The sequence below is a fragment of the Acartia tonsa genome, chromosome 2 (assembly GCF_053477335.1).
Source record: "Acartia tonsa isolate MP-2025a chromosome 2, ASM5347733v1, whole genome shotgun sequence".
NCBI classification, from domain to species: Eukaryota; Metazoa; Arthropoda; class Copepoda; order Calanoida; family Acartiidae; genus Acartia; species Acartia tonsa.
The window spans coordinates 59395496-59412453 of record NC_137261.1 but is presented as its reverse complement, the minus strand read 5'-3'; the positions used below and the strand labels follow the sequence as shown (position 1 = coordinate 59412453).

Below are 16958 nucleotides of genomic sequence, written 5' to 3'. Positions count from 1 at the left end.
GATATTTTTGTGGCGTAATATTGGTGTACAACTTGTTTTGTGCTGTAAATAAAGGGAAGTGGATAAGAAGGAGTAAATTTTCACTTAAAATTATTTGTCAGAATCCTGCTCCCTTATCTCTGCATTTTAAATATCTTTTTATAATATGTTCTTTTCACAATGATCCAAGGGCCTAGGAGATAAGTTTAGTAGTATGGGGAGGGAGTGTTAATTTGTTCCACTGCACTGGTGTTTTAGAGGGATTTTACCAAATCAATTATGTTTTCCCGTGCTAGGAGGAGATAATGAAAAGTATTTAAGAAAACCAAGACAATTTTACACAATTATAGTCAAAATTAAACTTTACTCCAATGTACAATTAATGTATAAGAATAGATGCACAACCATAGACGTCCAAGGGGGGGGGGGGGTAATGGGGCGAATTTTAGTCCCACCTCCTTTTACAAACACCCTTTTAATCAGAAAATTAATTAATTAATATCCTTTTTAATAATTAGTTAAACATACATGTATAAGACAATAGAAGAAAAAACAACTTCCCTATAGTGTGAAATTTAAAATCAATTATTTTATGACTTGGCAGACAAAAACTCTTACTACTTTTTGGGGCTCTATTATAGAATAATCAGAAAAATATCATAAAACCTGAAACAACATGAAGCTTCCCTAAAACGGAGAACTCAATCGTTTTAGTAGTTATTAAAATATGTAGACATAAAAAGCCTTTGCATATAGACAAACAAGTTAAAGAGTACAGTTTAACTCTGCTGAAAGTATGTCATGTAATTTACAAAGAATGGGGCCCTAAGGCTATTCGACCCTATTATCTATTTATATAACGTTTTCTTATTCGTTGGCCTGACATCTTTGGGGATTTTTATTAAATATTAATTGAGTGGTTCATTAAGTTGAGTGTCCACACTTTTCAACCACTAATTGTAATCTGCAGAAGGGGAAATTTTGTGTAGCATCATTGGAGATGTAGCTCAATTTATTTGATATTGTCTTATCCCTTTAGATCCATGTATTAAAGCAGAGTAGTGAAACTTTCTAAAACTATGTCATGTAATTTACAAAGAATGGGGCCCTAAGGATAAAACCTTTTTTATGTATATTATATGTGTATGCCCCTTCCCTTAAAACGAGCCCCCTCTCATAAAAGCATAAAAAAAAACTTTCTATTGCCCTCTGCTTTCTCTCCTCCTCTTTTTGGCATTTACAACAAAAGATATAGTATACATGGATATATTGACATGGGGAAATTTGCCGTCAATTTAGGTTGCTAACATGAACATAGTTTATAAGGTCAGTTAGTTCATCCAGAAGGATGGAAATGGATGGGAGATATCGTTATTTTAGCCAGCTGTATGTATCAATTTATTAGTGTACATGAAAATCTGGTGCAACATCCAAGTAGTTATATATTGATTTCATTAACATTCCAATGTTTTGATTTATAAACTACCTGTATATAGCTTTTTTACCTAATTGTATGTTAATTTAAATGTTTGACATTGAAAAACACTTGAAATTTTTAAAATCAAAACAAATATACATTAGAGTTACTATAATCTAATTGTCATTGTGACCTTTATAATTAATTTTAAGTTTAATGTTTTTTAAATTTAAGCATTTTTAATTCACAAATTTACATCACTGTTTAAAAAAAATACAATTTTTAGTTAGAAACATGAACTTTTTTCACATTTTTCTCAAGATCACAAAGAATTGTTGTTACGCTGTCTCGTCACCCTTGCGTATTAATCTTTACTGACCAAAGAGGAATTCTTGCGCGTTTTTTTGTGGAACAGGTTGCTTGCTGCTAGTAGTGCCATTAGGAGGAGGTATACCTTTACCTTTGCCTTCCCCTTGGCCCCTCACACCTCTCTCCTTATTTAGTAATGAAATTAATCCCTTACATCCTTCCCTTTTTTATCATCACCTGACCTTAATGCCCTCTTTCCCCCCATTAAAAGTAGCCTGCCTGCGCCTTCTTTCTCTCCCTCCCCTCCCCTCCCCTCTGTCTCTCTCTCTTTCTCTATATATATCTCTCCCCCCCCTCTCTCTCTATCGCTCTCTCTCTCTCTCGTCTTCCTAATGAAATAAAATAACGAAGGGCCTTTGCGTCTCGTCTCGCGTCAGAGGATAAAGAGATAGGTAATGTCGGAATAATTCGACTATTTTTGTTGGAATACATATTTATCGCATTGTATTATAGACAACTTTCTGCGGATATTTTAAAAAGGAAAGGGTAAAGAATTTACAGGGATATTATGACTGGGGAAAAATTGTCGTCAATTTAGGTTGATAACATGGACCTTATTTTTTGGTTTTTGCATTTATCCTGTAGGAGGGGAGGGGATTGGGTAAAGGAGGTAGATGGGGGAGATTACTATTTTTGCCAGCTACAAGTTTCAATTTATTAGAGTACATGTTAATCTGTAGTAAGATCCAAGTAATAATAAATCCGTTTGTTTTTTAAAATATTTTTTTTTGTTTAACATTTGCATACCTTAAACCCTGGTACGCGTCTGTTATGCCTACTCCGTATAGGCCATAGTATACGCTACGACATTACATATGTACACAATCACACACCCTTACACACACACACACACACACACACACACATCACCCTTACACACACACACACACACACACACACACACCACACACACCACACACACACACACACACACACACACACACACACACACACACACACACACACACACACACACACACACACACACACACACACACGTGACCACAAAAATGTCACAAAAATCTAATAAACATTTTTTCCCCGTTTGGCTTCGAATCCAATTCAATTTCGTTTAATTTAAACAACATATATTGATTGTATACAGTTGTCCACGGAATAGAAAATATACATATGAATAAAATATATATTTATACGTAAAAGAACAATTTGAAATTATGATTAGGCTTAAGTTTATTTTTAAGGATAAAATTAACGCCCATATCATTATAAGCAAAACTTACAATAGTTGGAAAAACAAGAACAAATGTATTTTAAGAATGAACATGAACTTCATATACAACTACGCCACTAGCCTCTTGTAGCTCCGTATCGAATTGATTGGACAGAGAGGGGTTAGAAAAATAGCCTAAAATCATTCAAGGCTTAAATCTAAAAATAGAATAGCCAAAAATCGCCAAAGGAGCTATTATAAAGGAAGCTTACCTAAAATATTGAATTCAATCGGTTGAGATCTTATGCGCTGGAACAAAAACCTTACTATTTTACATCATAGGATAATATAATAGGTTATCGTTTTAATTTAGTTCAGATGCCAGAAAAAGACTTAATGAAAAGCAACGGATAAATAATTCATTGACGTATGAAATATATTGTCAATTTAGGTTGCTATAATGGTCCTCATTCATCCTCATATATTGGTGGGTGAGGGGGTATCATTATTTTAGTCAGCTTCGAGTTTTGCTTTATTAGAGTACATAAAGATCTGATGAAACATCCAAGTAATAATATATCAAGTTGACAAACAGAAAATATGACTAAAAGTTTATCTTTGCTCTTTATAAAAATTATATCTGTATTTAAAATGAATATGGTTAGACAGACACAAAATTATAAATTGTCTAGATTTTTGTTTGGCATTTAGTAAGTAATATTTGTGATTTACGGATTAAGAGTATAGTATAAATGCCTGTAACTTTTATATCTTATAATTGCACCCTTCAATTACGCTCATAATTAGAATGTCATACATAAATATTTAGATAGCATAATATCCTTTAAAAGCACGTTTCCTATTTGATGGAGAAATTGGGCGATGGGGGGGGGGGGTCAGCAATTCCTCCCTCCCTAAAAAATTCTGTCTTCTTAAAACAAGCCCCTCTAAATATTCTACTAAAATTCGACTACTTTCTTCAAATAAGTTGTGTATTTTTAAGCATTTTTATAATTTCCATGCCTAAATTTTGATTCATGCATTATTTCTCAGGGATCTAAAGGGATAAGACAATGACCGATTGATATCCCTAATGTTGATACACAAGACTACCCCTTCTGAAGTTAAAATTAATGGTTGAAACGTTTGGAGACTCATTTGAATTAACCAACCAATCAAAATTCAATGAAAGTCCCCAAAGTTGTTAAGCAAAGAAATTAGAAAACGTTATTTTAAAAATTTGGTGACTAGTGTAATAAATGTCCCCTCCCTCCTTGATTTAGCTCATAGTTACAAAAAAATATTAGAATTGACAATTAAAATGAGTTAAAACCAGAGAGGGAGAGCACATTATTACACTAGTCCCCAAAGTATATTATAACATTTTTAATTAGTTGGTTAAACAACTTTGGGAACTGATATTGAAATTTAATTGGTTGGTTTATCAAGTTTCAAACATAATTGTAATCTACAGAAGAGGTAATTTTGTGTATCATCATTAGGGATGTAATTGTACATCACTTTATCGGCCATTGTCCTATGCTTTTAGATCCCCGATTATAACGTAGGCTAATTAAAATCAAAACATGCACTTTTATCATAATAAGTTATTTATCAAAAATTAAGATGATTAAAACTAAAACTTTTTTACTAAAGAATTGTTACTTTAGAAAAATACAACAAGATCAAAAAGTATTTAAAATTCAATTTGGCAGGTGGTCTCCAATTATTTCTGTATTATGATCGACTAACTAGAATTTCACGGGGAGGGAGGGGACACTGGGTTGTTTATTTCTCTAGTCCCCAAAGTTTTTATATGTATACATTTTTATAACTTATATTTTTTCATCTAAAATTATTTATTAACGAAATAAAACGCCCCACCCTCTCTCTTTCACATGCCCCTACAGGCCTCTAGGGGCGTATAATTTATGCCATTGAATAAAAGATAAACAATGAAATATGAATCCGAAGAAAGAAATCTTAATGAATGATAAGATAATTACGATTTTTAGTGACATTTTTTCAAATGGTGTATCAATAAAACAGCGCACAATTTAACATTCAAGGTGTTAGATTATTTTTAAAAGCAGAGCTTTTCTATAATTAGGGTCGGCCTGTCCGTCCGTAATCATGTCCTTATACAATATTCTGTATTTAACAGTTTTGCAGCAAATTTACTTACTTAATTTTGTTTAGACGTATACATTTATAGTCTGCCTATTCAGTCCTGACTCTCTACAAGAGTAAATTTTGTATGTCCTACCATTTAAGAGTTTTGCTTTTATGGACGTTATCAACCTTGTTAAATTGAAAATTGATAAAGCGAATTTTGAAACATTTATCAATCATAGGAGCAAAATAAATCCCATTCTTTTTAAAAAACAAATAATCTCATAGTCATAATTTTGCTTCTTTACCATTCTTAGCTGTCATTTCAAAGCTTTCGTTTGTTTACTTTGTTCAAATCTCAAAAAAATATTCGTCTAATTTTTGTTATGTTAATATGAAAACGACAAATTACAATTAAATCTATATTACTATGTATACAGCAAATAGTCAGGGAGGGAGGAGACATTGGGCTGTTTATTTAGATTAGTTGGTTCATTAAGTTAAAAGTCCAAAAGTTTCCATCATTACTTGTAATATACAAAATGGTTAATTTTGTGTATCAACAATAACATTGGGGATGTACATTAATTTATCGGCCATAGCCTTATCCTTTTAAATCCATGCAAATAATCCTATTTTGGTTTTGTTATAATATAATAACTTTCCAGTCCACTGAACATTGCAACAACAAAAAATTCTAACAAAAAGTAATCCCACCCGTTACAATTGTCTCAACCATAATTGACATATTTTTAGAGTAATCATTCTTTGTGTGATTGGATTTTTTTGTGTGTGTTTTTGAAAGCGAAACTTTTCTATAATTAGGATAGGTACGTACGTACAGTATCCAGTATCAAAGCAGTTTTGCAACAAATTTACTTACAGTTTTGTTTAAAATAATACATACACTATTCTGCTAATTCAGTTTTGTCAGCTCTTTCAGTGTTAATGTTCGTTTTTCCTACATTTTCAGAGCTTCGCTTTAATGGATGTTGCTATCCTTTATACATGCTTTATATGTGTGTAAGTCCTTTGAAAAACTGGACGACTGCATTGAAACTTAAAGCATAAAAGTCTATAAAGTGATTTGGTTTATATAAATCATCTTGCATATACTGTGTGAAGCAGCTTTTAGTGGCAAATAAAAAGTGATAGGCTATTATACATTTTACAATTGGTCAATTACAATTAAAACTGTCCCACCATTGGTCTTTTGTATTGTATGACGTCATATTTTTTCAGGAACTATAAGCTGCTTCAAGTCATATTATGCTTAACTTTAAAATGGTTTCTTTCATAACAGGTGCTTTTTCATAAAAAAAGAAATAAAATTTTTATGATTAGTCTAGTAATCATAATTTATTTACCAAAGATTTGAGAATGTAAAAATGATAAATCACACATAACAGACTTATCAATAAATGATATTTTTCCTCCAGACGCTTGACAACGTTATTTGTATGTCTACTATAAAGCACGTCTATATTATTTGACTTATGCAAGACCATGTATTTGGCCATAACTTTGTCAAAAAAAATCCAGAGCGCTATAATAAGTTTTCTCGTATTCATTCGAATCCGGTGGATAGGAACCGGTTCTTATCCATACGAAAAAACTATGTCTAGCATCGTATTATATCCAGCTTTCTACGAATATAAAAATGTACAATCATAAGATTAAAACTAGTTTTTTTAGCCCGTGCCTTCGGCATCTCAGGGCTAAAAAAACTAGTTTTAATCTTATAATTGTACATTCTATATCCGCGGAAAGCCGTTTATAATACGATGCGAGAAATAACTATTATAACATACTATGTTAACTTAAAGTGCAATTTTATATAAAAATGTTATAAAATAATAGTTTTTAAAAAATAGATTTAAACAAGCTAATTATTAAAGGGAAAGCTGACAGCCCTTAATTCTATTGACCTAATTAGAAACAAGTTTTAAAATAAAAATTAGATAGGATGTTATGCCACAAAGTTTGTGATTTCCAAAAAAAATTTAACTTGATTTACAGTCTGTAAGTTTTTTATATTCATGTTCGATCATGTATTTAGCCATAACTATGTCAAAAATGCTTTCAAAACAGACCTTTTTCGACCTAAGATACTAAAACAGTTGCTTTATAAGACCATGTAATTAGTTGTAATATCTTTCTATTTCATGGAATTGCGCAAATCCCTTTAAAAAAGTTAATTAAACAGAATCAATCTTTTAGGCTAAAAATATAGATTTTCTATTGATTTTGTTATTTTCTTACATATAAAAACTTACGCCCAAATTTGCATATTTTTAGTAGTTTTATTAGTTTTCCATGAAATAGAATGATATTACAAAAATAATTACCCGGGCTTATAAAGGAACAGTTTCAGTATCTTAGGTAGAAAAAAATGTTTTGGAAGCATTTTTGATAGAGTTATGGTCAAATACATGATCAAACATATAAAAAACTTACAGACTGTAGAGGATAATATCCGTTTAAATGATGGTCCTACTTGTGGTGAGGGTCACCTTGAAGTATCAAAGTTGATGACCTGACCAAGGTTACAACTTATCTATTGAGCTATGCTCAATTTTTGTATTTATTGCAGTCTCTATTCAAGAGAATTCAACAAAAAATAGAAAATTATATGTTTAGAAACATAATGTGTCTTATTAATTTTAAACAAGTTGAAAATATAACAAGGATGACAACATCCAAAAGTAGCGAAGCACAAAAATTAAGGATGGATAATATATCCGGCGAAAATAAACTATGTTGCAGTTTCATACAAAAAAAAACATTAAACTAAAAAATCACGAAACCTAGTAAGATTTATAACTTGAAAATCTCAGAATCGATCTAGCACCTCAACCAATAGGCAAATCTTAATGAAACTTTGTGGATATATATAAATTGTTAACTTATATATCCCTATAAATATCAGCCGTCTGTCAGGCATTGGAGTAAAGAAAATCATGAAAACTTTAAAATCTAGGAATCGAACTAGCACCCCAACGAATAAGCAAATCTTGATAAAACTTGATAAAAGCATGCAGAATATGAAAGTATTTAATCCCTGAAAATTTCAACCGTCTATCTTGAATAGGAGTTGAGAAAATCATGAAAACTTAAAAATGTAGGATTCGATCTAGCACCTCAACCATTTGACGAATCTTATTGAAACTTGGTGAAAATATGGAGAATGGTAACAAAAATTATTCCCTGAAAATTTCAGCTCTCTATCTTTTATAGGAGCCGAGAAAATAACGTTTCCCCCTTTCTGTCTCAGACGGACAGACGGACGGGCGGACGGACATTTCGAATTATACAGTAGCTTCGCTACTAACAAGGATGACAACATCCTTAAAAGTGAAGCCCTAAAGCAGTAGAATAAATATTAAAGTAAAACACTAGAGGGAGAAAGGGTTAAATAACTGTATCTCCTCATCGCAACCACCTTGTGCAGACCTTCTATTGGGTCATTGAAAATCAACCAATGGAGTCGCTTATATTAACACAGCCAAGTAGTAGAAAATAATTTAGAAGCAGACGAAAGAGGTCTTTGAAAAAGAAAGGGAGGTAGTTGTCTGAATATACATCTATACTATAGATCTGTTGAATAAATTAACATTAACAAATGTAGATAGTCGGAACTTGTTTATTATAGAGTTGCTTCGCTTATAACATTGTACTTTGTTTTCCTGGGAACCAGTGTTCCATAAATTTGCTGAATAGGATAATTATATAACATAAAATTATATTGTCAAAAAATTTTAAATCAACTTATTATAACTGAATGTACCGGCATTCTGGTAACGATTGTAGAGTCGCTTTGTTTTTTATCATCGTACCTAACTGCTACAGGTATCATCATGTCAAGTTTGAAAACGATAGGACAATTCTTACATGTATAAATTAATGAAAACACCAGCCGTTATAGACGGATGGACAGATTTGTCCTAATTAAAGAAAGCTATTCTCGTTTTACATAGGCAGCAAATTCTTACCAAAATTGCGTAATAATTGTTACTTAGGGAGCGGTAACTATATTCTTAAATTTAAATAACAGTTATTTATCGCATTGCATTATAGACAGCTATACGCGGATTGTAAAATGAAAAATTATAAGATTAAACCAGTTTAATTAAGCCCGAGGGACTGAAGGCCCTGGCCTTTTTATGACTTTTATTTTCAAATTCATGGAAAATTGTCTGTAATTCGCTGTCATACATGATTTTGCAGTATGGCAAAGATTCGGTTCTATTTCACCAGATATTAATCGATTTTCTGAATATATATTCCTTTTACTGTTGTTACTACGGGTAAATGTTTCTGTTCACCAATAAACCACAAAAAAAGCAAAGACTATAAAAAAAAGTAATTTTAATTTCTAGAAGCAACATTAATATATCTATAGAGATAAAATTTCAAAATTAATCTTTTAAAGTTAGTATGTTTTTCAACCTATTTTAAAAAAATACACTATTCTAAAACATGAAGATATATTTCGATTTTAGCAATCATTTTCAATTCATTTTGTCTCTTGTAGAAGTGAATCAAGCAATATTAGCTTGGTCGTAAATTAATCTTGACTAAGAATCTTTAAAAAATATATATAAATTCTTTAGCTAAATACAAAATGATAAGAATAACAACTTGTAGTTAGGCAATCAGCGGCTGCTAAAAATAGGCAGCTAGGTCTGACAAAGGCTGCCTGAAAATATTATGTTTAGTAGAATATATAAAGGTTAATTGTTTCTTGACAGTTCAGTTCACAAAAAGGATAAACTATTTGTTATGATTCTTAAAATTTTCTGGATAATTGCATCAAAATTTCAGATGATTTTTAAGACCCAATAAAAACAATTCCGGGCAGAGGGACAAAGTGACTCAAAAATTAGCCAGGTGACGTCATAATAATGAGGGGTTATTTATCTCTTTTTTAGGGGGTTTTCTTTCTCACTTCTCCCTCATTTTTATGACGTCACATGACTTATTTTTAAGTCACTTTGTTCCTCTACATTCTGGCATTGCTATTAAAAAAGATCCAAAGATAGTTTGATAGACTATAGTACGTTGTTAGAGAATCCGTCCAAATTCTTATAAAATGCCATATGAACTGGTTTATTAGATGCATAGCATCTATAAAAGTTTTTCTCTTAACTTACTGTTTCACTGCTTCGAACAGAAGTGTAGTTTTTACCATTTGAGTTTTTACCATTTGAACCATTTGAGTTTTTATAGGTGGGTGTGTTTATCTCTATATATGTATATCTTTCTTTCTATCTATCTTTTTTTAAAATTCTTTCTTTCTTTTGCTCTCTCTGTCTCTCTATGACTATGACTGTTTTGCTCCTTGTTTACAATGCAACAGCTAAAAAAATTAAACTGTTTTTATTTATCACTTCAGATAAATTTTGGATGAGGCTTCTTTATTTTTATAATTGCGTTGTTTTTAATATTTGGTTAAGATTTTCGGGACCTATATGAAGCTCAATGTAAAGCCGTTGGCGAGATTATTTGATACACACAGACAGACTATGGTTTAACAAAAGTCTGGATGAGATTAGAAGTAGCAACATCATTCTATATCATAATGGATATAGGATATTTGTGGATATTGTCACAGGGCAAAATTTGTCGTCAATTTAGCTTGCTAAGGTGGACCTCATTTATTGGTTAATTCGTTCATCTAGTAAGAAGGGAGGAGATAGAGTCAGGAGTTATATGGGGGGTATTGTTATTTCAACCAGCTGCAAACATCACTTTATCAGAGTAGATGAAAATCTGGTGCAACATCCAAGTAATAATAAATTGATTTATATCATTAAAATATGAATATAAAAGAAGACAATGTACAGTGATGAAGATTTTAAATTTTCTTTTTTGGACGTAGGATTAAAATTCAGCGAATTTTATCGGTTTTAGTGTAAAAATCTTTTACTTTTATTCATAAACGGAAATCCTATTGATATCCGCTTGATTAGAACTAGTTCTCAGTCAAACTAAAAATCAAGTATAGCATCGTATTACAGAAAATCTTTCACGAATATTTAATTGAAAATTCTAAAATTAATACCAGTTTTATTAGCGGGGCCTTTGGCTTCTCGAGGCTAATAAAAATGGTTTTTATCTTATAATTTTTCATTTTGATATCCGCAGAATGCTGTCTATAATACGTTTCGATAATTAACTAATTTTATGCAAATAAACCATGGTTAAAAAATATTTAAATATGTGACTATCTTTCTCTTCCCATGAATAAGTGTTCAAATTGTATTTTATGCATCCTCTGACATTTTGCTTAGCACAAGCCTAGGGACGGGAAAATTCATCAATATTCAATTCTACCAAAAAAAAATATAAATTTTTCAAATTCAGAATTAGATCAGGGATCTAAATGGATAAGACAATGGCCCATAAATTGATGTACATTCCTAGTGATGATACTTAAAATACTCATTCTGTAGATTAAAATGAGTGGTTGAAACGTTTGAACACTCAACTTAATGAACTAACCAATTAAAATTCACTAAAAGCCCCCAAAGTTGTTAATATGAAAACGTTATTATAAAACTTTGGGGACTAGTATAATAAACAGCCCATTGTCCCCTCTCTCTCTCTCTAGAATTAGACTGTGAAGAGTTTGTGGGAAGATTAAATTATATTCCATAGGTCTATCCCCTGTAGTCCCTGGTATAGACCGCTCCCATCCTATAGAAATAGATGTAGAAGACTCCTCTTTTTATTTTTCTTTGTTTTATTTTGTATTAGAGTTACAATATAAATAAATGAGAGAGATGAGAGGAGAAGTAGAAAAGAAAACCCTTAAAAAAGAGATGAATATTCCCCCAATTTTATGACGTCACTGGCTAATTTTTGGGTGACTTTGTCCCCCTTACGTAATCATCGCAAGATTTTGGTTAATACTTAGAGACAGATAAAGAAAGTACCCCTTTTAAAAATAATAACAAGCGATAAAAAACGATAGAATTGCCTTAAGGCTTATTATTAAATATGGTCAACTTCTGGAAAATGACGTAATTATATAAAACTCTAGTTATAATAACTCTAATAAAAAATAGGGAAAACCGAAGAAAGATTTTCTGTTTTAGAAGATGATATACTTGACTGCTTTGTTAGCAACAACCTAACAACAAAAATGACATTTATTGTTAAAAGCATTATGAAATAACGTAAATAGCGAAGCCACTCTACAGTGAAAATATCATCTGACCGAATAACCGAACACCATTCCCAGTTGGTAAATTATAACTATAATTATGACGCGACTTTTCATTTATATTGCTTAAAACGAAATTTTTAATAAGAGAATAATTCTTGCCAAAATTGCTTTTTATTGCAAACCAAAGAACTTTATTAAGATTACTAATGTTGCGCTACCTATATAAATAAGTTGAGTATTGTATGTCCTTTCATTTGTGCTTTTTATTTCCTTTTCTAAAAAAAATTAAGGTATATATATGTAAATGTATGCATATGTCTCTATACATTGCATTGAGGGGAAAAAATCTTTGAACTGAAAAATATTCTCCAATAAAAACATATAATAATATAATGATAATCTTTCAAGTGTTGTGTAAAAATGTAGAATGTCCTTTTATTTAAGCCATAATTATCAATGAGAGAGGGGACATCGGGCTCTTTATTACACTAGTTCCCAAAGTCTTATAATAACGTTTTCTTATACTCTGGCTTAACAACCTTGGGGACTTTTTTGAATTTTGATTTGTTGGTTTATCTAGTTAAGTGTACAAATGTTTCCAACACTAATTGTAATTTTGTGTACCAGCATTGGGGATGTACATCAATCTATCAAACATTGTCTTATCCCTTTAGATCCCAGGATTTGATCCATAATTATTATTGTCTCCCTAAAAGGAAACAATTAGATGTAGATTTGATTCATATTGATGATACTTTTTATCACACAAGATAATATGTTAATACAAAAAGTCTAAAATTAATATTGAGTAGCTGAAATTTTAAAGTGAGGTTTCTAAAATAAATACTATGAATGGATATTATAACAGGGGAAAAATTGTCTTCAATTTAGGCTGCTATTTTCCCTGTCATTTATTTGTCAGTTCGTTTACTAAGTTGGAGGGGAGAGGATGTGGTAAAGGAGGTGGATGTAGGGGATCGTTTTTTCTATTCCGCTACAAGTTTTACTTTATTAGAGAACATGATAATTTGATTTAAGGTCAAAGTCATAACAAATCTATTATTTTGATATTTTAATACAGGTATTAAATATTTTATTAAAAAAGACTTCAATCAAATATAATGTTTAAATAGTATTTTATTTACAATTTGAGTGCTGAAGTTTACTGATAGTTAATTCTATTCAATTTTGAATATTTAGCTGTGCTACAGTGACGCTAGCAAAGATATGCTGTTTTTATATTTAGCTGTGCTACAGTGACGCTAGCAAAGATATGCAGTTTTTATATTTAGTTGTAATACATTGACACTAGCAAAGATATGCTGTTATTATATTTAGTTGTAATACATTGACACAAGCAAAGATATGCTGTTTTTGTGGTAAGTGGTAGGTTAAATTATGGTTATACCGTTTTATTAATCATTTCCATACACTACCAACCAGGGATCTCAAGGGATAAGACAATGGCCGATAAATTGATGTATATCCCCAATAAGACACACAAACAAAACATTGTGAAGATATCAATAGGTGGTTGAAACGTTTGGTCACTAACCTTAATGAAACAACCAATTAAATTCAATGAAGTTTCCCAAAGTTGTTGAGCCAACGAATAAGAAAACGTTATCATAAAACTATGGGGACTAGTGTAATAAACAGTCCAATACCCCTTTCTCCCTGACTGAAACACTAAAAACAACATTCAAAAAAAGACTTTTTAAGAACAACACACAAACAAACAGAAAAGGCAATTGAAGAAAATATGACAAAAAAAGAAGTTGTAATTCTTATCAAAATAGCAGAAGGGACGTAGCGGCTTCCCTCAAAGTGCTTACTCGAGCACAGAAACCCAAGCCTTTTTATTTCGATAAATTGACAATAAAAGGGGGTGGGTAGGGTTGTAGATTTTCGTATGTTATGGGATAACATAGGTTAGGTTATATTTAGTAAAAAGTAAGTAGAATTTGACGGATAAACAAATCTTCAGCTATTTCTTCCATCTAATATTTCGGCTTTTAAAAGATTTTTTTTACCTAAATGATAGGAAGATTAATTTTCGTTAATTGTCATATTCCTAGTCTGTAACTATTTTAGAAACTAGGAATATTAATTTTTCGCTGGGTATTATTGACAGCTTTCCGCGTATAGAAAATAGAAAAATTCTAAGATTAATTCCGGTTTTGATAGCCAGGGTCTTTGGTATTAGATTAAAGATTTTCATTTTAATATTTGTGAAAAATTGTCTGTAATACAGTACTAAACATGATTTTTCAGTATGACTGAGAACCGGTTCTAATCCAGCGGATATTAATCGGTTTTGAAGCCATAACGGATAAAACTAATGTAATTATCAACTGAATATCAATTCAATAAATAAATTCATATTATAAATTAAAATAAAAAATACATATAATGATAAATAGTTTCGATTCAACTTCTTCAACATAAACTATATTTATACTTAACTTTTTAAAGTTATTTATATTACCAAAATGAGCTAATATAATTTTTTTCTAATACATTACAAAAGCAAATGTCGTTGTACTTAGTTAAAAGTCTGTAGAATTACAAATTAGTTTACACAATTCAAAAAAAGGTTAGCTTGTCCCAAATCGTCCAAGCTTTTTATTTTGAGGGGGGTAAATAAGAAAGAAGGTGTATCAACTTTTTTTTATAGCTAGCCGGTTCTTTTAGTAAGTAGTAGATGTAAAATTTTTCAAAGAAGTCAGATATGCAATCGGTTTTTTTGTAGACCTCTTATTTTTTAAGTAATTTAAGTTTTTTAAAAATTTAATTAGGTCGGTTTTAAGGTACTAAAACGCAACAAAATAAAAGAAAAAAATGGCCAGTAAGAACAAAAATAGTAAGATCTTTAATTTGACACCTTACTTTTAAAATTCTGTTGAGTAATTATTGAAAAAATCTATTTTTTTAACCTCGGTTTAATAAAAACTTTAGACCTAAATATTTTCTCAAACAGACATAAAAACATGGGTTCATATATACCTTTAGAATCAGAAAAATATTACGAATCCATTGTAAGCAAAATTGAAAAAAAGTAAAAAAATAAAAAAATAGCCAATTGTATTTTTTGTTCTGGCAACACTATCGTCTTCCCTTTTTTACCCCCTCTTTACCCCCTCTATACCCCCTTCCCATTTTCATACTCAATTGAAGAGTTAAGACGTTGCCTGTACAATATAATATGATATTTTCATATAATTCCTTTTATTGTAGTTTATATACTATATTGTAAACTTTTTTTTCAATTTTGCTTACAATGGATTCGTAATATTTTTCTGATTCTAAAGGTATATATGAACCCATATTTTTTTACTTGTGAAATGATAAAATTGAGTTCAAAGTTTTTATTCTCGTGGGTTTAAAAAAATCGATTTTTTCAATAATTACCTGACAGAATTGAAAAAGTAAGGTGTCAAATTAAAGATCTTACTATTTTTGTTCATAATGGCCATTTTCTTTCTTTTTTTTGTTGCATTTTAGTACCTTAAAATCGACTTAATTTTTTTTTTTTAAAACTTAAATTACTTAAAAAATAAGAGGTCTACAAAAAAACCGATTGCATATCTGAATTCTATGAAAAATTTTACATCTACTACTTACTAAAAGGACCGGCTAGCTATAAAAAAAAAGTTGATACAACTTCTTTCAAAGGTTTGAGGCGGGTAATCTAATGTATTTTTTCAGATTTTTAGGGGGATAAAATGAGGTAGCTAAACACCCCTTTACCCCCCCCCCCCTCCCACCTTTCACGTTTGTTCCGCCCTAACAGACAGACTGACAGACACGAATACCTATAGAGTAGCTTCGGTACTTAAAAGATATGATGATAATAAATGTCAAAACTCAATGAAAAACATATATGTATAAAAATATGCACGTTTTGATAAGACCTAATTATAATAGCAATTAAATACTTTACCTCTTAAATAAAATTTAATATTGTAGAAATATTTATATCAGGTTTGAAAATGATAGGACAATGTTTACTTTTATTTAACTAATAGAAATAGAAGAGTAGAAGAATATTCTGAACCCTTTTTTCGTCAAATCTAAGAGAGAACATTCCTAGCAGACAAAAGTATTGTTTACTTTCGACTCAAGCTGATGTGGATTCTTAAAAAATTATAGACTCGCTATTCGATAGTGAGGCAAAATTATTTTTGTGAAAAATCATCCAAAAGCACATTAAAAATCTACAAAAATTAAACAAAATCATATATTAATAACCCTCTTAAGATTTTATTTCATTTTTGTAAATTCTTTTATTCGATTTTGGAGGATTTTTCACAAAAATAATTTTGCCTCACCAGCGAGTTGCCAGCCTAACTTTTTTTTTAAGAATCCAACTTTGTTTCAAGCTTTCAAATTGTAAACGAAATTTTTGGGCAATTAATTCTGATTCCGCAAAGCTTTCTACTAAGAAAATATACTGTTAACAGCTGACTTTTATGTATGTATGAAATGAAAAAAAACATGCCTTCGTAGGAAAATGTGTACATAATTTCAACCAATGAGATCCAATGTAAATTCCGATGCGATTCTCCTATTGGCTCAATCAGACATTCCCTCTCTTTCTTAGTACCTTTACCTTTATTATTTAACTATATGTTACAGAAGGAACAGACTGACACAACCTTGATTAAGAACACAATTATTACTAAGAACTAAGGCTATATACGTACGTACACAATGGCCCCCGCCTAACACTACTAAAA

General features: G+C 30.7%; 1 protein-coding gene across 1 annotated transcript in view; it reads right to left on the bottom strand.

Moving 5' to 3' along the window:
• Positions 1-9610, bottom strand: part of LOC145312249 (solute carrier family 15 member 2) — a 78249-nt gene extending 68639 nt beyond the window's left edge. Inside the window, exon 1 of the mRNA XM_080151478.1 lies at positions 9576-9610. The gene's annotated coding sequence lies outside the window, so the exon portion shown is untranslated. The remainder of the gene's footprint in view (positions 1-9575) is intronic.
• Between the last annotated feature and the right edge of the window lie 7348 nt (positions 9611-16958).